The following is a 22696-nucleotide window of genomic DNA, read 5'->3' on the forward strand; positions in this document are numbered from 1 at the left end:
ATATCCCTCTTCCGACAGCAAAAAAACAGTTGTAGACATACTCTAAAAGCTTAGCTGTGGTCAAATAATAATTTCCAGATCAATAAGCCTAATGCAATATTTATGCAGGCTTTATACTTTAATTATGCCAAGATTGTAAGTTTAATTTAATATTATTCCTGCTGCGGGTGTTCAGAGGTGGGCAGTTAAAAGAACGTATGTCCCTTTCAATCAAAGCTTGTAGAAACAGGACTCAATTTACTGCTGCACAGCGTAGTGACTGGGACATACAAGGAGGATGACTTCAGATTATTCTAAAGGCTCAGTAAAATTTCAGAAGAGCAGCTAGGAATATCTATATTTCAGTAGCATTTTTCCAAATCTAACTTGGCTTCTAACGTACCTGCTTTTTTGCCTCTCATTTTCTTCCTGCAGAAAATATTACGGTTACATAACCTTGTTTTTATTTTTCTCTATATAGATACGTATAGAACCCCCTTCTTTTCCATTGACATTTTGTGAAATCTCCCCTCATCCTTGAGAACTGTACAAAACCTAAGCAGCACTTGACATCCTCTAGACAGCGGTTGAGTAGAATGTTAATAGTTCACAGCATTAAATTTCACAAACTTGAATTTCTACCAGTTTTCAAGCAGGCAGCTGCTTCCTAATACTGTTTTTTTGGATGGCAGTGTTACAGTCCCTTTCCTTACAGTTTTGATGAAACTCTATGACAGGTCTAGATGTACTGGTGAAAGGTGCCTGTGGAATGATGGATGAAGACCAAGGAAGATGAGGAAGAGAAGGTAAAAGGAGGATATAAGGCAAAGGTGGGCTAAAGGCGAGGCTTACCCCAAAGGTAACTCTGCGGTGAAGGTGTATCTTAAGAGGTACAACATAACTATAATAAACACACCTCAAAGTCCATTAACAGCAGAGCAGTAGTGAATATACATGATGCGCTACTTTGCATATCAAACTGAAAACACGTCATGTAGGTCTGTCACAGACGGACTGAAAACCTTTTACCAGATTTAACCTTAGTTTGATAGACCAGGGAAGAGCACGAGGGACAGGTTATATGAGAGACCGTGTTCTTTGTGATCGTTGGGGGTGGGGGGGAGAGAGAGGTGAATAGGCATCATGGATAGAAAAAGACAACATGGACAGACAGAAAAATAAACCCGATACTTACAATGAGAACATTGTGAAAAATAGAAATTATAATATGCAAAATTCCAAATCAGTCCTTCACAACCTTAACCTCAGCATGTCTCTGCACGTATTTACTGAACTCCCATTGTCATCAAAAGCCTTACTCCCTAGAAGCAAAACCCAGCCAGGCATCTCTTCACAGTACTGTCTCACCTGCTACAGTACAAAAGTAACAACAACAATGTACATACAGGGGAAAAAAGAGAGATGAGTAATTGTGGTGGATGGAAAACTGCAGACAGATTAGCAAGATCACAGGAAGAGCAATCATTTCTGTCACCAATAGAGAGATTTTTTTTCAGGCAAAAGGATAACAGGAGTTACTAGCTCTGTCACTGTTATCTTCAGCAGGATACTGTTACCTGTCTTAAGGCACCAAAAGAGTCTACCAGGATTTGAAAGTTATGTGCAGTACATCTCTTTAAACTAATCAAAACTTCACTGCTCCAGCAATACGTTCAAGCATTTAAAGTCTGCCCAGAGTCAATAGTAATTACAGAAATTTATCATGGTTGCCAATCATGCAGTTCCAACCCAGGGTGCTTGTTATTGCTAAACTACAGTTTGTCAGCCTTGATTTATTTCTATAGGACACCAGCCCCTTGACAGCTGGAAGTGGGACCGCTTACAAGACTGGGCAACAGGCGTTCCATGTGCTAGGAAACGTTTCAGTCAGGTGGCTTGGTTTGGCTTTCTAAACAGGCACTGGGACCATTTTCAGATTCTGATTTTCTGCCACACAGGGGAGGATGCTAACGGGCCCTCTTAAGCAAACATAGCGCACAGAATAACCTTCAATGCATCTTCACTACATAGCAGATGTTAAATGAATGCCTCAGGTTACAGGAATTTCATTAAACGTGAGAATCGCACCTCTCTCTTATCAAATATGAGCTCTGCCAATAAAAAGACAAGTCTTCCTAAGGGAAAATTCAGCCCTTGCTTGGCCAGGACTTAATTCTTCTCTTGACTCCCCCCTCAAGCCTTCAGACCAAATGCAGCACAAATAATACAAATAAAGCGATACAAATCTCTGAGCATCTATAAGGAAGGAAGGACGGAAATGAAGGATAAGGATGTGGGCAAAGGCACTTAAAATAAACTAGCGCACTCCCCTAGAATCTTTCTTTGGTATTTCACAAGGCAATGCCCTTGAGCTTAGGTTTCTGTAGCACCTTCATTTTCACACAGGGCTCAGTAACCTTAAATCACATCCCCAATTCTGACCCTGTGCCAGCCTTACGCTTCTGTATGCTGACATGTGGTGTGAATGTCCTGGCTCAACACTGACAGAAAAAACACCAGGGCGTGAGTACTGAAAAGCCAGAACAAAGGGAGTTGAAGGGTACAGGATATTTTCAAACTGGCTAATATTAAAATGAAAAATAAGACGAGCCAGGCAATTCAAAAGGAGTAACTGCCTCTTTCAACTTCTATGTCAAGAGTTGGAAAGCAAAACAAATGTTTCGGAACTGACCTTCCGTACAAATATTTCCATTAAAATAGCATAAACATAAATATATTTTTCAGCAGACAATCATTTAGCTGCTCAGCATATTTCATTGAGATATTTTTGATGTAAAGGCAGCTTTCTAACCAAGCAACATTTTGTGAAAATTTTTCAGTTTTTTTCAGAATTTTAAGTATTTAGATGAAGAAGTGGAAATGAAACTATGAAATTGTTCAGCCTTTGAACAAGTGAGAATGGAAGTTCCCTATACTGCTGAAAGTACACTTTCATGACGTTTAGTTTTATAGACTCTTAAACTCTAAAGTTGAAAGGCAGCAGCATAATCATCTGGACAGATGTGTGGAATAACAAAGGCCATAAAAGCATCATTATTTTTTGTTTCTAGCTCAAAACTGCAGTATGAGCTAAACTTTTTCTTAGAAACATACGAAGTCTTCCTTTAAAAACTAGAAATTATGGATAATTGACCTTGGCCCTATATAAAACTTTACCTCTGGGGAATGAACCTCCATTCTTTTTTTTTTTTTTTTTTTTAATTTTAATAAATTTAAGACACATTTTAAGTAGTTGCTGATCATTTGCCCTCCTTTGTAATTAGATGCAATTAGGAATTACCCTCCTTCGTAACGAGATGTAATTATGGTTTCTGTGACAGTATAACACCCAAGGCAATCTTCCTCTCACCCCTCTGTGTTTACAAGGGAAGTTTTTTCGGAGTATTCCAGCTAAGGGCCATGGACCTTCTAGGGTCCTGCTGCAATTAGCTGTAAATGGCTGTGAATGAGACACACTGAGGAACGCGTATAATGACTAACATTCCAAAGGCTCATGAAATATTCAGCAACTCAGTATTGCTTCAGGTAGTTATATTAATCTAAGTGTGCATCTGTTTGTGTGTGTGTGTGCGTGCGCGCATACGAGTACAGAAATAGGAATGATGTGGAAAAGAACTAAGCTGAAAGCATATTTTTAATAAATTATGCAACTACTACTTTCCAAACTTCAAAATGTCTTTGAGGAGACTGTGATATAGGGTGTAGATTTCCACAGACGTTTTTAATCTCAGAGTTTGCTGCAGCCGACACCTGTTTTGCAATTAATGCAGGTAAAGCAAGATTGGGTCTGAGATAGCCTTTAAAGAACACAGTCATTCCCACGCGGCACTTCCATGCTTTAGGATACCCTCTTCAAGTATGTACTAGCAATTTTGCGCCAAAGGAGAACAGTCAATTCCTACAAAATGTGTACAGAATGATACAAATGGCAGTAATCACAGCTTTTTATACAAGAACTAGAATACAGAAAAAAAAAATGCTCATCTAATCCTATCTTGTGTTGTCTTATTCTCTTCTTGGTTTTGTGGTATCTGAATACTTTTCATGTATTCAGAAGAGGCTTTAATAAATGAGGTAACACAGCTATTGGGATCCATCACGGAAGGGTCGTTCTTTGTTTCATTCTCTGCTCTGTCTTAGGAAAAGGGACTAGCAAGAAAGAAGTTGAAAAAACAGTTGTGGGAAAGGTCCAAAGGAAGTAGTACACATGGAAGGTCTGCAGGACTCAAGCTGTAAGCAGGGGTGCTGCACAAAGCCTTGCTGAAATAGAGGTGATAATTTGAGAGTATGATACCTACTATATCAGAGTTTACAAGCTTTTGTATATGATTTATTTTAATCAATACATGACAGAGGTTGAACATGAATAGGAGAGGGATTTTTATATAATTGTGAATATAATTGCATGAATTTAGGATACTGATTTAGTCCAAAGTTCTTTTCTGAGTGAAATCTCTCCTATAAGGCATTCCTTCTGTTCTTGTTTGGTCGCTGCTTCTTCTATAGAACAGCCTGGCATGATTAATCCAAACAAGAGGGATTAATTGGACAACCTTCTGTGTCCCGCAAGCAGCTCAGGGAATTGGCAAACTATTATCTGCTCAGATCCTCTATTTCATCACATGAATCACCCTGCCTTGAGCATCACTCTATATAAAGCAAAAATGGAGAGGCTGCAAAGTGTCTCTCCTTTTTATTTATTGTGAGCACGTCTCAAAATATGTATCCACTTTATTATTTTTCCCCTTCCAGTCCAATTAGTCCATGTTCTCACAGCTGATTTTTCTTTGTAATTCACTTATTTTTAATTGGTGTGGAGTTCTGAGCCGCACCAGTTTTGCAGAAATGAAATATCTGAAGAGCAGTTGAACTGTGTCTCTTTACGCCTCTATAATTTCTCTCACTTCAGAAGAAAATAGTGCTTACTGCCACGGATCAGTGGATGTGGAATGCCTTGAAATTGCTGGGACAAAACCAAATGCCATTTCTTATCGATGCATTGAAGCCAAGGGGTTAAAATTCTGATTTACATTATCATTATATTATTATTTAATTTGGAAAAATGCCAGTTCCAACATTCTGACTGTAAAGTTACCAAATTGTGCATGTGTGGGCAAATATTTGTGTACAGTCACAGAAGGACAACAGCTTTCTAATATTAAAGCCATGTAATTTTTTTGTTTGTTGTTTATGAGGTCTTGGTAACAGATTCAGTGGTCAAACTCTATTAATGACCGCTGCTTGAAAGACCTCGTATAGTTTTCAGCTTTTTACTCTGATATAACCAATATGTGAAGTTTACCCCTTTCGTCCCTTCAAGTTCTGCTGTTACTAAAATTTACTGTCTGAGTTTTTGAGGCCTAGTCCAAAAAGGCTTGCTCTAATGTCCAATGGAATTAGCTGGAACCATTCTGCTTACTTTAGCAGGCATTACACCAGGCAGTTAATCACATTCCTCCCAGTCACCAGAAATCCCATTTAGCTTTCTGGATTTCTTTTCCTCAGTAGGTGAAGACACAGTGAATAGCATCATCTGCAAAGTGCATATTGTGTACATTAATCCAACTGCCAATGTTGCAAAAGGGTCAACTGCTTTGGAGAGAGCAAAGAATAAAGTAGTACACCATGGGCACAATTCTTCGGATTGCCAGCTCTATGCGATAGATCACAAGGGATTTTCTGTAACTAGCTTGAAAAAGATACTGAACAGGAGGCAGAGTCCATTACTGACAGAAGAAAAAGCCTGTCAGAAAACCCCAGGCAGCAAGGATGTAGCTAAGATCAGTACAAGAGAAAGTTTCTGCAATCCATCAAGAGAACTGTGTGCAGGTGACCCACGAATCACCTCACACCATTGTACTCTGCAGCAGGCAGTCCTTGTTGGAATTGCCCCTCTGGGCGATGAAAGCACTCTATGTGACACCTGCGAATTTGCCCTTTACTGCTGCAAACCCAAGCTGTTAAATATCACGCTCTTTTGGCTGTGATTTACTCTATTTATGGCCCTCCTTCCACCCAACCTTTCCTTATCGCAAGGGATCAATTCTGGACATACAACAAAAGGCAACAATGGTTTTAATAAAAAACAGAAGGACAGGAAAGATTGATTTCACCAATGAAGACAGGCTGTAGCAATGGAGAAAAAGAAAGCAGGCAAACAAGAAAGAATAACGCCAATAAAAAAGCACATTGGTGGCTATACCAACCCATAGGCACATTTATAGTAGATGAAACCAACTGTGTTTTCTTAATATCCCTTGTTTCTTCTGTATTAAACAACTCTTCTCATTTAAAGGTGGGTACCTAAAAACGTTCCTGAGGTTCTTCCATTTGACAAGAAACTACTTTGAGGAAGAAGTATAGTCCTATAAGACCCATAAGTCTCGATGCAGAAAAGCTAATTTCTCTTGTGACCTTGTGAAAGTCCTATTAAACTTCTGTTATTCTGCTTTAGATATATAAATAAGTCCACTCAGAACTCTGATTTTTTTTTTTTTTTCAGACCACACACTAACAAAAAGCATCCAAGTACAGCACGTAAGTAGTCCAAAAAGAGAGTACTTTGCATTAGAATTCATAAGATATCTGATACTTTTCTTTGGCTTTTCATATACAATGTCATTTTCTTGTAAACAGAAATATGTTTAATAGTTTCAGGTATTTAATGTCCTCTCTGGACAATATGTAACCAGAAAAGTAATTTTGTTCTGAGGAAAATACTCTCCATGAAGTATTTTGCAACATCGGTGACAAGAGATGTATCATGTGTAATGAGAAGTGCTAAATATGAAAAAGAGCTGTTTATAACATGACTTTAAGCTGATCTGACAAACTTCATGTGGATTTTCATTTCAAAAAGTGGGAACATCACAAGTCTTAAGTTACCATAAACAAACTGACAAGAATTACCTGTGAAATGCAGTCTTACTTCAGTTGCTAGTTGCTCAGAAGGCCTGCAATAGCATGCGAGTGGGAATCAAGGTTGTTTTTACTTCGTCACGTCTATCAGGTAGCTCATCAGGATCACACTGTACTATCTCCAGCGCCAGCATTCAGCCTCCTTGCCATTTGTAATCATCTGCAAAGCCAAAACATGTTCTCAAGCCAAATAATTCTTTAATAGCTGGAGTCAGAGATGTCATCTCAATGTGCACATAACTATGTTTGGCTCTCTCAGAAACCAGTGCTAGAACACTGTAGAGAAGAGCGTCAGTCAGTCTCGGAATTTGCCACCACTCATGTGAAACAAATGTGTTGCTCTGCAACCTCAACAGCAATGTATTTTTCAAAATAGCCCATGGCAAAATTTTCAAGAAAAATTAAACCAACTACCATACAAAGCTGCCTTTGGCAGGAGGCTTTTGATTTTATGTGTTTGAAAGAGCACTATACTCCATGGAAGAGAAAGATGTAATACCTGCCAAAAAAAGTATCCTTGTTCCTTCCTCACAAATTCCGCACATATGCACAAATTCATCAAAGGATGCATCTTAATAAAACAATTTCATCAGCTCTAAAGAGGCTGTGTTTGAATAAATAAAAATAGGTTTATTTGAATTGTCTTTGCACAGAAGCAGAAAGGTCTAAGTGTTTCAGCAAGAAAAATCTTAAATGCTTTTTATGCTGCATATATTCTTGCCGACTTGAATTCCTTCTGAAAAAGAGGGTGGAGTATAGATGACATTCATTTTTGTTGCAGAGGAAGTAAAGCTATGACCCTTAAAATGGTACATAAAAATGGTGTTTGCTCTCTTTAATGAAGATAGATTTCATCCAATTGGAGTGCAGGTTCTTAAAAGCAAGGATATAGAAAGTATATTTGCTCATAAAACACCAATATTACCAGTTTCAAGGTTCTGTAAAAATATTAATTAGCATCATTTAAAGGGCAAAAATAACCCTAGCATGAATTGGAAAGGAAAAATCTTAAAGAAGCTACACTTACGCCAAGATTTGGCTCATATTTTTCTATACAAAGCCAACAGTTTATCCTGAATGAAATGCCAACTTGGAAAATAATGTATTTTTTCAGTTTCATGACAAAATTGCATCCTTTCTTTCAGTTACTGACTGACAACTTTTATACAAAAATGAACCTAATGTAAGGCACAATAGTTTATTTATTAGAGTGGTGTCTAGTACTGAAAATAGTGACACAGTATTTCTGCTGCCCATCTTTACAGTGAGGGTCAAGTCCTCCTCTTACTTGTGCCAGTAAAATCTACATTAGTTCCAGTGGTTTTCAAAAGAATATTCCAGATTCATATCACTGAGTTTTAAAGGGAGTGTGGCCTCTTCTCACTTGAATATACATCAGTCTGATTTGGAAATTAATTTTCTATGAAATACAATACATTGTAACGTCACATGTTGTACAATATAGAACACCAAGATGGGAAAGCAGTTTTAACGAGTGAAATTCAGAATTAATGTTATAATTGGGGAACATAAATAACGTGTGATTCAGTCACTAGGGAACCGTTATTTTGGTAGATACTGTATAACTATCTACATCTCTCTATTACCCAATTACAAAGTACAAACTCTGAAGGACTCAAAGCCTTTTTAGAAAACCAATTTGTGTAAAGCAAGGTAGAAAAGCTTAACACACACACACCCCCCCTTGCTATTCAAAGCATGAATGCCCCCTCAACCTAGTATTTCTATTGAATTTATAGACTGTTCTTATGAATACATGTCGGTCACTCTGGCACGCTGCTAGGTTAAGGGTTGTCCCATCTATTGATCTCAGCACAATACGGAGCAATCAGAGCCACTGAAATTTGATTTTTATGTGATGGATACGTGCTGAATCATAGCTTATTGTTACACCCGTGTGTTTCAGAAACATTTATAAAACAGAGGTGGGGGGAGGGGTAAATCAAATCACATTCAACGCATGTAGGATAAATGTCTTTAGAAGACATTGAAGGGTCATCAAAAAAATCCCTTTATGGAGAAAGGAGCCCTAAAATAAAAATCAAAACCAGTGGGAGTAGCAGAAAGACAAAATCATGGCAATGAAAGCCTAATTTTTAATCAAAGTTTCTAAGAACACTCGTAGAGTTATAAATGTATATGCGAATGACATTATCTCAAGAAGACAAAATCACCTGGTTTAGAGTTGCAGTTGTTTACGTTGAAGAATATGGTTTATTTTAACTCCCATTCTAGAGAGGGCTTGTGAGCTCAGCTCTCATTGCTGCAACAAAGAGCTGAAGGTGTTTGGCAATTTGCAAATTCAGTCCAAAGAGAAAGAGAATAATTGATGGTAATGCTTGATACAAAGAACTTTCTAGCTAAGACTGGGATAGCAACTTATGGAGTGAATGTCACTGCATAATGAGGAAGGCAAATTTCAACCCAAATGAGCACAATGAGGCTATTAAAACATTTCATATCTGTTCCTACTGTGATACATGCTGCATATATACCATAAATCATGCACATACTAGATTAGATACAATACAAAAACCAGAGTTTTCATTGATATTGGGTCTACATAAAATCTATCCAAAGCCATCTGCGCAAAGGTTTCAGAAGCTGAGTACGCATCACTGAAACAGGAGAGAACAGGTGACATCACCGCAGAGAGGAGGTGATGAATTTGTAAGGCACACTATATATTTCACGACACAGAGAAATTAGCAAGTGGCTAACCAGCTGTACATATGGGTGTGTGTTTATCAATACACATACAGACATGTATGTATATATCAGATATACACCTATATAGGAGAGGGGCATGTGATGGTTTGTCTATGGATATAGAGCTAATTACAGCTGTAAATCAAATATAACTCCAACAAAACCAGATCACCGTGAAAAAAAAGGAGTTAACAAATGCAGAATCTCACCAACACTGAATGAGTCTTGGTTTTATGCGACAACTAAGTTTTCCTTTTCCTTTAAGAATTTAGAAAATTCACATAGTTTTTAAAACAAGTTTTCCATTTTTAAAATATAAAAGCACAAGTACTATCTGATTCTTCATTACTTACCCGTTGCTTCTGTTTCTTTCCCTGAGCTGGGTTACATTGTATAAATACTTCATGAGAACTTTATATAGTCTCAAATAAAGTGAAGCTTCAAAACAAAAAATATTAACTCTGGGATCCTCTGGTATAATAATTGGTTGCCTGTAAGTATAAAAGTTAGTTGAAAAGTACATAAATATATCATAAAATACAATTTAAGTTAAAATGAAAAATTTAGATTTTAAAAGTTGAAGGCAAGTATACTAAAAAAAGCAATAAGCTCAGTTGCATCTAAGAATAACAAAAATAATGTTGACTTTCCTTTGTGCCAGAAAGGCTGCCAAATGTGATCAGCTATAGCAGGATTTGAAAAACATTCTGGGTGACAGAGAAGATTAATATTATTGTTAATATTGTTGTCATTGTGATTATGTATTAGTGGAGGTATCACAATGACACTGTGTAAATTAAGTTGTATTAATTAGCTGCTATATTTCACCCTCAAGATGGCATCATTTCAGAAATTGCTAAGAAGAAAACTAATTAACATCAACTTAGCTTAGATGATAGCTTCAGCGGTCCGGACATGCCCCCAGCAGGGGCTAGATTTGGATCCTCCCAAGTCATTTCACAAAGGTCACACACTCACTCAGATCTTAATTTTCAAGGCGTAAAGGAAGACGCATCAAGGTCAGGTTGTCATGCAGATCTCCACCACCATTACTTACCTCAGACTGAAAAACAGCCTTGAACTTCCAGCACAACGAAAAGCGCCATACATTTTGCACTCTGAAGGGGGCTGCTCTTGGCCAGGCTGCTCCTTGGATCAAGGCAAGTGAGAAAGTCAATCAGGGAAGCCACCAAAGCGAGCGGGCGGGCTCAATCGCTGGGAAGGGAAGAGAAGGGAAGGGAATTCAGAGGACTGCCATTTGGCCAGGAACACAGAGCCACGGTCTTCCAAGAGCAACCCCTTTTAATTTTGATGATCAGCGTAATAACTCATTCCTCTAAGTCCATTATTAACTCTGAGGAAGACAAATAAAGCGTGCTATCAGCACACCGCCTTGACTTTGGCTGCGTTTCTACTGAGTGATAAAACGGCAGAATGGGCGAGATAAACATGACAGACACCCCCAGCTCACCAGCAGGAATCCAAACCCGCAGCTCGTACTGGCGGCGTACCCAGACGCTCTCCTGTATCCCTAATCCAAACCGCGCTCCAGGCAGCTCAGCTACGCTGGTTCCTACGGCAAGGAGTAGCCAAAGTCTGCAAGCCAGCTGGAGTGCATCCTTTAGCTAACTCTCTGTACCTCTTCTATAGAAAAGTACTCCTTACTATTTCTTGAGAGTATTTACTATACATTTTTGTGAGATTACAACCCCAACACAAACACATCAGTCTATTTTATTTCTTGGAGTGAAATAATGAACACAGCTCTATTTAGCTGCAAAAATAGCTTAGAATTAAAAGAGGTGGGCGTTGACATTTTTGTCTCTTACAAAATGATTATGAAATTAAGCCTTTTATTTCATAACACACAGAATATACCTTGGAAGGTGAATGTGAATATGACTCGGATTAAAGACAGACTCTCTATGGATTGACTATGAAACTGCTAAATGTAACATGGAGCAGATGCTGTGGAGATCGACCCTCTCCTGTTCACTGCAGGGAGGGAGCAGCCTGAGGGGAAATCCACGCAACAGCCCATAGAATGAATGCAACCCAGAGAACTGTTCTAAGCCAACCTTAAACTCCTGCATTCTGGTACGAAGACTGATGTGCCTCAGAATAAATCATCGCATTCCTCCCTCTCTTATCCCCCAAAGACAAAATCGTCGCCGCATTGTACTCCTGGGGGCTGGCTGGGGAGCTTTGAACCTGCTGTTGCTGTCTGAGGCCTGTTCTTCCCAGTCAGCAGAGCCTGAGCGGCACTGGAAATGGCTGAACTCTGGAGCACCCAACTAACTCTGAGGGGAAAAAACCCAATAAAAGAGGGATTTCTGCCCTAGAGGGCTCCCTGGGAACTCCCCTTGCTTGGGGAGGTGAACACAGCTCAGGGCAGGGACGCCGGGCTTGCCTGGGCAGCTGAAGGACGAGGTGGCCATGGTGGAAGCTTCTGGAACCGAGGGTGTGAAGACAACTTCAGGTGAGGCCAGCCCCGCCCACCCTGAAGGGAGGAAGGGCTCTGCCTCCATTGGCTGGGGCAAGGCGGGGCTCAGCCTCCATTGGCTGGGGCAGGGTGGGGAGGCGGGCTCAAGGTTTAGCTCCAGGGGCTCACAGCAGCCTCTACCTTCCACTTCCAGCCCTCGACTTCAACACTTCCACGGCAACAACTTCATCCCTAACGCACGCCACGGTCTGTTTACCCACCCTCACGTTTAACGCGCTGGTCCCTTTGAAAGCCCACGCTTCACTTTTAAAAACAGGCTGACGGTTTTATAATGACCGTTGTATTTTCCAGCCATGCTTCGTGCGAGACGTTAATACGCTGCCCGGCCCCAGAGATGGCACCGCATGCAGCGCGCGCTCATTCCCGTACTTTGTTTTCATGAGATGAGATAATTGATTGTGCTCTTCCTGGGAGGGAGTCGGAGCCCATCAAGACAATTGCTCGAGTTTAAAAGGGCTTTGTAGAAAGAAATCCCATGTATTGATTTGTTCAGCAAAACAGGGCTTTCAGCATTGAGAGCTGCAGATTTCCTGAACAATTTTCAAAAGGGACAAGAGAAGAGACGAACTTTGAAGGCATTTGTGGAAAGGCTGCTATTCCAGTAGCCCAAGTCTTCAGTCAGTTTTGCAAAATCTGCTTTTGAGTTTATTCTTTTGAAGAAGGAAGAAACGCTCCTCTCCTCCTTGTCGAAACAGCAGTTGTTAAATAGTTTATAAATGTATTAATAAACCACTAGTGAAAATAAAAATGGGAAATGTTTGTTATTTTGTTGCCTTCTAGAAAACAAAAGCAGAAAAAATTACTTATTCTTGCCTGTTTATCTGGGGAATAAGTAGGACTAGACTCTAGGAAATATGTCAGCATTTACTTAAGCCTTAATTTTGCCAGCATATCTTTTCATGCAGCGGTACCAATGGACAAGCAACAGAATTTTCTCAAATAGACATGAGTGTGAAAGACAGACATCGCATTAGATACCTCCTCCTTTTTTAGGCATTAAAATTCATACCTATTCAGAGGCCAGAACACACCTCCTCTTGCACCTTTATTACTAAAAATGACGCGATCTTCATTCTTTGGACCAACCCCTTTGCAAAACACTGAATTTCACTTCAGGTTGCTAGACAGGGTTAAATACATTCTTATATTTTATTTTCAGCCTTGTGTGTATTCTCTTTCTTGAGAGCATACAAGCTGATCTCTAGCATACTGCGTGCATCAGGAGAGAACATAGGTGTTCTGTACTCATTGGAAACAACTGGAAACACATAATTCAATTGTCTCTAGTATAACTGTTTTCCTTTAAAAATTACGTTGGCTGGAGTAAGTGAATGTAAATTATTTAATTCCTATTTTAATCTGTTGTCTTAAATTCAGTGTTCTCTTCCCCCCCCAACAGCTCCTTAAACAAAAAGCACACAACGACAACAAAAAACCAAGTAGGTATCAGGACTGTTAATAATTGATGAAGCATTTGTAAACCCTTAGCAAATGAACAGTCAAGTGACACATGAATAAAATATTTGAAAAAAAGTCTCTGTTTGACAGCTAACAGCATTCTGAAGCGAAGCGTAAAATATACAGGTATTATTTTAAAGCTGCACATATGCAATGTGAAAAAATAAGGTTAGGGAAAGCACTGGACCTCTGCTTTGTTTGTACGCGTTGCGTAGGGAGGGTTGCGTGGAAGGGGACTTCACGAGTTACTCACTCAAACATCCTTTCCACGGGTTTCAGCACAGTTGGTATCGCATCCCTTCAGTAACAGCCCCCGGTATGAAGTTTCTGCACTGCTCTCTTTCTTAATAGTTGCTGCATGATTAATACATTCCCTAACACTGATGTTATACTGATACAAAGGCTCTTTTACAGCCATTATTTACTACTCACAATTTACTGAAGTAATATCACGATGCTAGTACTATTTAATTATTATTTCACCACAATACTTTTGCATTGCCATACATACGCAAATCTCTACGTCTGCTTCCTCCTACCATGCCACAGTAAGTGTAAAAGACACAATGAAAATAATGCATGCATGAAATACAGAATGCAGTGACTAATAAAAAGGTCTGGAATTGGCATGACCCAGATTTCACTTAAGTGTTATCCTACAAAATACCAACCTTGCTTTTGTGTAGAGAGAGGACCTTCCTCATTCTTTCCATCAAAAAAATGGGACATTTCACTGCATCGGATTCTAAACAAAAAGATAAGAGGACGCATCAGCTCTCAAACAATGGCATTAAGATTTCATCATACCGTCAACGAGAGAAGATTTAATTAATTTGTCTTACCTGTCTCAGCTCATACACGACAAACATAAGAGGGATTTTAGTGAAGAATATTAAATGTGGAATTTTAAAAAGAAATTACTGCATAACGTCAACCACGCTAGTTGCGATGGAGAGGAGTCAATCAAAAATCCAACTTCTAAACTCCTCCATTCCTGAGTTCAGAGAAACGATGGATGTTGAAATGCATGTTTAAGGCAGAAAACCAGTGGCTTTAAAACGGGAAGGCACATCACACAGGAATTATGATGCTACATTACTAAAAATAAAGGCATCTTTTGGTTGACTTTTTGAAAATGGATAATAATGATATTTAGATGTAGCCTGCAGAGAATGAAAAAAAAGCGTTCTGAGATCCACACACACATTTCTGTTGGGAACCTCTGCAGCCTTGCAGCACATGATTATCACTACTGTTTCCTCTAAAAGGTCATCAGGAGCTCACAAGGTGGCGAGTCCATTACACACCAGTTGTACTCCTTCCTTTTTGCATTTCCATTTGCAAGTTATAGATTTCCTATACATTTCAATTACAGTCCTCCCCCCACCTCAGTTAAATACGTTGCTGGGGTAACAAAGGTTTAACAGAGCAACAGCAGAAATAATTACTTCTTTGATAACTGGTGTCTTTCAGTGGGGGAACTGGATTTGATTTTGCTAGAGCAGGCTTTGCAAAGGAAAGGGAGACGTGGGGAGGGAAAAGGGGAAGGACTGACTGAGCTCTCATGCGGTTTTGATCACAAGTCAGAAACCGTGTTTAGCTGTCAAAGGTACTGTTAGGGAAAGTTCCCACAAAGGAATAAAAGGATGGAAAAAGAAAAGAGTCTCCCTTGCTCAGGAATGTTTGTACATTTTAAAGGGCAGTTTGAAATGTTATGCAGAAAACGCTCGACTGAATCTTGCATTATTATTTTTTTACTTCAGTTCTAATACAAAAAGGCTGGTGAGGAGAATGTCCCGATGATCCTGTCATCACAGTCACTGGATCACAAACTTAAAGACTTCTCATTCTAATAAAGAACAGCTAGAGAGAGAGGGTAATAAATATATAACAGTTCTGCTTTTTAAAGCACTTAAATACATTTTTCATGTAGAATTCATTGTTTAATATCAAGTTGGAGGAAGGGTTTATGCACCATTAAACAAGCAGATCCTGACATTTTTTTTAACCAGGCAGACTGAAGCCACATTCCCAGTTCTGATAAACGAACTGATTTAAGCAGACAGTTAGTAGCAGGTCCATGTTAATATGAAGTAACTGAAGTTCCACAAACTAATTGTAAGCAAACTTCTTTCCCCACTTTATTGTAGTTACAGATCTTGCCAACCTTTGTTATATTGCATAGCATCTCACAACACATAAACAGAATGAGAGGCAGTGTTAATATGTAGTATTATGCTATTTTTCTAGTTGTACGATGGCAGCACAAGGAAATGATTTTCTATGATAAATCCTAGATGCTATTGTAACACGAATGCTATAATAAACCCAAGGAACTTCTTTACAAAAGGATCGTATTACGGGTTAAATGAATACATCGCAGTAGCATAATTTCCTAAAGAAACTTTTAAAAACTTCATGGTTAGTTTTTTAAACCGATTAAGAATTTCGGGATTTTAGCCGGCGTGCATAGCACCGAGCCTTTCAACACCCAGTTAACATGGGAGTGCTCACAGGACCTCTGCCGGAAGGTGACTTTCCCTCAGCGTGTACTTTATCACCCAAAGCACACTGCACCCTCTCTGCTCTTGATTTCATTTGTTTTGTTCCCCCTTCACAGGTATTGAATGCCACTGGGTTTTGGACCAGCATTTTAGTTCAGATAAGGAACGTGCTTTTGAAGTAAATTGCCTGATCATCCCTATTTCCTATGCTTTGGTTGACACGCGCCATGGGCTCAGTATCTAAACTAGATTGGTTACAAAAGCCTTCCTCTTGCATCTGGGAAGACTGGAGATAAGACGCAGTTTAGCGAGTTAGAAAGGCTAGAGTAGACCATTGTGATCTAGACAGCCTGACTTCTATAAAACAGGCCAGAGGATGTCACGAGACGGTTTCCCTGTAAACCAGGTAACTTTTTGATGAACTGCCTCTGAGAGGGACGTACCCTTTCTATTTAAAGAATGCAGGTACCAGTTAACCACACCATCTCTACCTAAATTATTCAAGTCCCTCATTATCCTCACTGTTTAAGAAGGTAAAACAAACAAACAAAAAAACCAAACAAAACCCCCCATTGATCGCACAGGTTATTTCTGCAGGACTGGAAGGAAGGGCAGTCCCCCTGTCCCGGTACCTTGGCCCCACATGCACAGTTTGCCGCCAGTTCCAGCTGGGCACATCCAGCGTGGTCCCACAAGTTCACTGCGTTTACCCTCCATGTAACTGAGCAAACTAAAGCCCCAAACCTGATTTTGTCTCCAGCACCACTGAAAGTGCAATTCCCTCTCCAGCCAGTTTCCCAATGAACATTTACTAATACAATATTTTACAGTTAGCAGTCGTCCCGTTACATATTCAGAAAAACATAGTAAGCAGGTGTAAATCTCTGGTTTCATCTCCATCAATATTTCTGTCCCCATCTGTCTCTTTAATTGCTATTGACTGCAGAAGGTATTTTTTCATTGAGGCATGAGGTAAAGTGATATTGATTACAGTAAATGAACTTTTCTGTCGTCTGAGTCAATCGGGAAGGTGCAGAGAGGAAACTGCAAGAATGTTTACCTTGCACATGAGTAAAATTCATCTTTGGAAATTCTCTGCTTGACTAAAGGACTGTGTGAAGTAAACCCACGTTTCTACTGTTTAATGCAAAAAAGTCATGCTGCTGTGACTTTGGACAGAATGAAAACCAGCTTCATTTGCTCGTAGTATCGAAATACAAGAGAAGGAAATTAGAACAAAGACAGATTTAACTTTTAATCCCTCATGTAAGGAGCTTTTGCCATGTAATTTTTTATCACAACTGCGTATTTCATTCTGGGGAAATAATGGTAAGAAAACAAAGAAATCCCTATCAGCAACATGCTTGATTTTATACATCTGTTGGGATCTAGTGCCACATCCAACTTTGTTTGTGATTGAAGAAGGGCAAGGATGCAGGCACCTGCCACAATTCATCGGCGTGCTTGAAACATTCAGGATGCAGGGAGTGTTGCTTCCCATCTCAGTGCACTTAAGATGTATGGCCACATCACTTCCCTCACCGCTGCACATAAGCCTTCTTAATTTAAGCTTTTTGTAAACTAAAAAACAGCATTCCTTGGATCAAAAGTAACATGAAATAGTAACTTATTTAACAGCACCATCTAAACATCCTAGGTGAGGGCTTTATGCTGCTGCGTACTGTACAAACTCATAACAAAAGCTTACAGCCAGACAGATTGCAGAAAGAGAAGAGTCTTCTCCCTTTTTCACGTTAGGTAAAATAAATAGGAAAAATGACATAATTCAGCATGCATGAAATTATGTACCTTGTCCCAATTCTGTGCCTAAATCCGTGTGCGTAGCTGTCAGTCTGTGTCTAGAGTTGGCCCTGCCCTCACCAGTTCTGTGGCTACGCCAGAGGTTTCTGGGGACAGGCAATCTGTCTTACCTTCCAAGGCTTAATTCAGGAAAGGCAGTGAAGTTCACTCTTTACACATTTAATGAAGTCTCATCTTTCTAGAATTGCGCCAATACACTCGATAAACACTCCTCACAGTTTTACCTTAATCCCTATGTAGCTATTTGCTAAAACTGTGACTTAATTCATGGTTTTCAGTGCCCTCTACTTTATTTTTCCCAGAGACTGTTTTTAATAGCACCTGTTTGCTCACTGATTAATCATTGCATTTCATTGCAGAATCCATAGTGTAGACGTAGGATTGGGAAACACCCATCTTCATTACAAAATGTACTTGCTATGCTCATTTACTGTAAAACAATAATTCAGGCAATGAGATTACTCCATATTATTAACCAAATCCTTATAATCCTATTGCATTGTTATACAGAACGTGCTGACATATGTCAAGACAGCAACAACTGACGCACTGTGCATTTCATTTATATTCTAAGTTCTTCAGTTCAGGCAGTATCTCTTTTGTGTACCTCCCACAGTGCCCTAATAGATAAAAATATAACAATCATCGACACAAATAACTATCAGTCAAGTCCTGAATAATCCTTTTCAGGTAAACTAATTACTAATCAGAAGAGCTGCCCTCAAGTTTTTCCAGAGCTCTCCTTCAAAACTATAATGCACAAAGTTCTGGAAGAAGGACTTACTTGAATCACTTCTCAATTTGCTAAGGAATACTTAATTAGCGTATAAATATAATATTAGGAGAGCAGATCTATTTGTTATCATTCTTTTCAGCTCAATTTTAACTTTTACAGGCACGAGACAGGCAGTAGAACCAGAGAGCCTAAGAAGCCATCTAGTTCTCTCTACCTGGTAACATAAATAAAGAAAGCTAAGGTCATATGTGTAGTCTAATTCTTATGAAGTGCGCGTGGCTAATACGCTTCTAAAAAGTAATCAGTAATTCTTAAGGCTTTCCAGCTTCCCCTTCCATCTGCCCTTCTGTTGACATTGGATTGGGACATGCTTTTTTTCCCACGTACGTGGAAGTCTTCAAACCTCTTAACTGCTCATTCCCTCAAATTTGTGGGGGGTAAAAGCAGGGAGAAAAAAGGGGCGATCCCCCCTTATTTTACAAGTGATGATAGCTGGTGGGAATCAGTATCCCGAGCTTCACATTTACATTACCGAGAAGCAGACTGCTTCCTTTCCCTAATAGATTACAGTCCACCTTTAGCAGGCTCCTCTATTTACATTCAATAACATATTCTCCTTCCAGAGGCTCTGTGGAGACTTTCTTTTTTTTTTATGGAAACATCAATAGTTTCCACCTCTCTCTGGACTCATTTAGTCTGTTTACAAAACACTATCAAATGTCGGTATCTCATCTGTGATTCATTTCCTGACATTTAATTATTGTTCCCTAAATCACTTATCTGAAGAAAAGAAAAAGTGTAACAAGATTTTTAAAATATTGGTGACATTATAATTATTTTCCACTTAATATTATGAAACTCCTCGGTGCTGTTAAAGAAAACCTGAACAGAAAACACTACAAATATGTCCCTTAAATGTTTGCTGCAGCTAGAAGAACGGAGGATTTATAAGGAGGCTTAGAAGTGTATTTCTATGGAACATACTAATCATACAATAATATTTTATAACATCTTTCATCCAAGTGGATCCTACTGCACTGTGAAGACGACGCCTTGAATTCACCAGTCTCTTTGCTCCTTATGTACTTTTTATACTGTTGCAGAATGAATAGCATGTGAGCGACAAATAAGACACTTTCAGATAAATATAAGCCCTTAAAAAAATGGGCAAAGCCCGTTTCCTTTATTGCTTTCCTAAACTGGAAAATGCGGAATTCTATTTTGGTCTTCACTGCATGCTTATTTTGCGTGGGGAAAGAGAGTGAATCATCAGTTTGGGCATAAACGACGGACTCATAATTCCGAGCTGTAATACCAGTGGAGAGCGGTACACTTCCCTTGCTGATGACATTATAAAATTATTCTGGAGGAAGGGAGTAGAATGACATCCTGATTTGGAAACAGGGGAAATTAAAGGATCTCCGACAAGCAGCAACTGTTACTGTTGATACCGCTAATTCACGTGAAAACTGTGATGGAATGAGGGGAAAATAAGTCAGTCTGAGCGAAACTCATTTTTTCATAACGGCTCAGAAATTCACGCCGGGTATAAATAATAATAAGACAATATTTAGCACTTACAGATTAAACTAGAAGCGTATTGTTACTTTTCTTAGTTTTCTGTACTCACATCTAAGTGCTTCTGGTTTTCTTGTAAACACATAGATTAGAAAAATTATGCAAGGATGAAAGCGTCATGTTGATTCAGCAGGAATTATTTTTGCACGTGAGAAACTGGGTAATATGGAACAATAAGGAAAGAGCTACCCAATTTTTACTTTTAATCTTGATGGGCTAGAGGACATCCAAAGCTGAAAAGTTTACCTGCCTAGCTACAGCCTCAGGATGTCACCTTACTGAAAAAACCAAAAGAACCAGAGTAAGGGATACGGCTGCATGAAGATACCACGTGTGAGTTGCCTTTTGGGAAACCAAAGCCCAGAATAAAGTATTGGATATTTTCTTCTTTTCTGGCCTTTCTGCATTCATCAAGGGCTGCACACTGAGTACAAAGAACTAGACTTCAGGGCATAATTATACAAAGAAAATCAAACATTAGGAGAAGTAGTTTGTAAGGGTTTTTTATTTGACTATCATTAAGTGAAGTGAGAGTGAAAGATGTAAATAATTTGACTAATTTATAATCACTATGAAAATCCAGTGCTGGAAGGAAAATTCCTTTGAGAGTGTGTTTCAGTATGATGTCAAATTATGTTTTGAGTCCAATATTAGGGTTTTCCATTATTCCTAGAAGGGCAGAGAGACACGATAGCTTGTAAACATGCAAACCACACCATCCCATCAATATAACAACGAACGTCTGTAGAGATTAAGTCTGTCCTCACCTAGCATAAGTTGAATACTCCAGCCACATGCAAACTTCGATCACTCCTCAAAGGTTTTCCTTCAAAATATTTCACTTATAATGATATTTGCTCTTCTGTGATCCCTTTCATCCAAGATCTTAAAGTGCTTTGCAGGCATTAATTAATTAAGCCTCAAACTGCACCTGGGAATCAGGAAAGCCTTTATAATCATCTCATGGAGCAGTTCAATGGTTTGTACAAAGTCACACAAAATCATTCCAACCACGGCTCCATGGTCCTTAACACTGAATGTACGCTCTGGTCAGACGAACCCAGTGGTATTATTTTTATTTGGATCAGTTGTGACTGATCTTCAAAACACCAGAGTACATAACACAGAGTTTATGCCAGCTCTATACTTTTTAGGACAGCTTTATGCCATTTGCAAGATGACTGACTGTACTTGCTCCAGCGTAAAGTACCTTGGGAGCAGAGGGAAGTGCCTTCTCTCCTGTAGCAGAAGGTCCATAACCAATGTGCACAGCAAATAAAGGCTCTCGTTTCATTTTCCTCTACTGAGCTTTACAAAGCGAGCCATGTAATGCCTGGGCTGGATCCACAGCCCCTAAAGTCCATGGAAACATTGATTTTAAAAGATACGGTGCACAGACATCCTGGATTCACATATGGGCCCCACACAGAACTTGCTATAAAAAAGGGCGACTGGAGCTTACATCCCTATTCTTTTATCACACAACGTATGGATTACATAGAGAAAAAGTGCAGAGCAGAGTTATACATCTTGGTTCAAATTTTAAACATGAAATTAATTTTTTTCCAAGTCTCATGCTATTTCTAGAAAAGCGTAACTTGAAAACAGGAGCGACAGTATCATTCTGACATGGTATAAATCTAAAGCAAATCATTTGGCTTCATCGCCTTCACAAGCGATAGTTAAACAGAGGTGCCTAACTTGATATAACCTGAGCTATGTTTAAGCACTGGTGAGAGCACTCAAACTGCAAGTGACAGTACAAACTGTGTTAATTCAAATTATCAAGCTTGTCTCGGGTTCGGTATTCAGTTATTTGAGTGAATATACAGACAAGCTGTAAAAACAAGCCAGGTTGGACTGGTTACGAAAAATACATTAAACCTCTACAGAATCAATTGATCTCTCCCTTCTCCTTTCCTAGGTTTTATATGGACATATCTGTTAATGTGGATACCACCTTTTGCTAAAAACCTGACCCGCAATAAAATATATAAGCAAATTAAGCTAGAACATGAGTTTAGCAAGCCTTGCACTACTAGAATTTTCAATATCTTAGCACAGATCAGTTTTTTCCCCTGCAAGTCAGTAAGTCTTTTATCCAAAACTTTGCAATGTGACTCCAAATATACTAACAATTTCCAAGTGATCTGCTGCAATTAGTGCAACATGGTGAACATGCAAATCTCTGGCTTTCAAAGGTTTACTTTTTGCTTTAATCACCAGCACTAAAAGGACCTAGTGTTTCCCTTTCATCTGCCAGCAAATTAATGATAAAAGCTATATGGTAATATTGATATTGTCTCACTGTAGATCAGTGGTTTTATTACCTTTGATTCTAATAATACGCACTTGATGACAAAACCCATATTTTTTTATATATATCTCTCCAAAAATTTCAGGGTGGTAACTTCAGGTAAAGATTCAAATAGAAATGTTTTACCTTTA

This window comes from Platalea leucorodia, assembly GCF_965183815.1.
Source record: "Platalea leucorodia genome assembly, chromosome: W".
In the NCBI taxonomy this organism is placed as follows: domain Eukaryota; kingdom Metazoa; phylum Chordata; class Aves; order Pelecaniformes; family Threskiornithidae; genus Platalea; species Platalea leucorodia.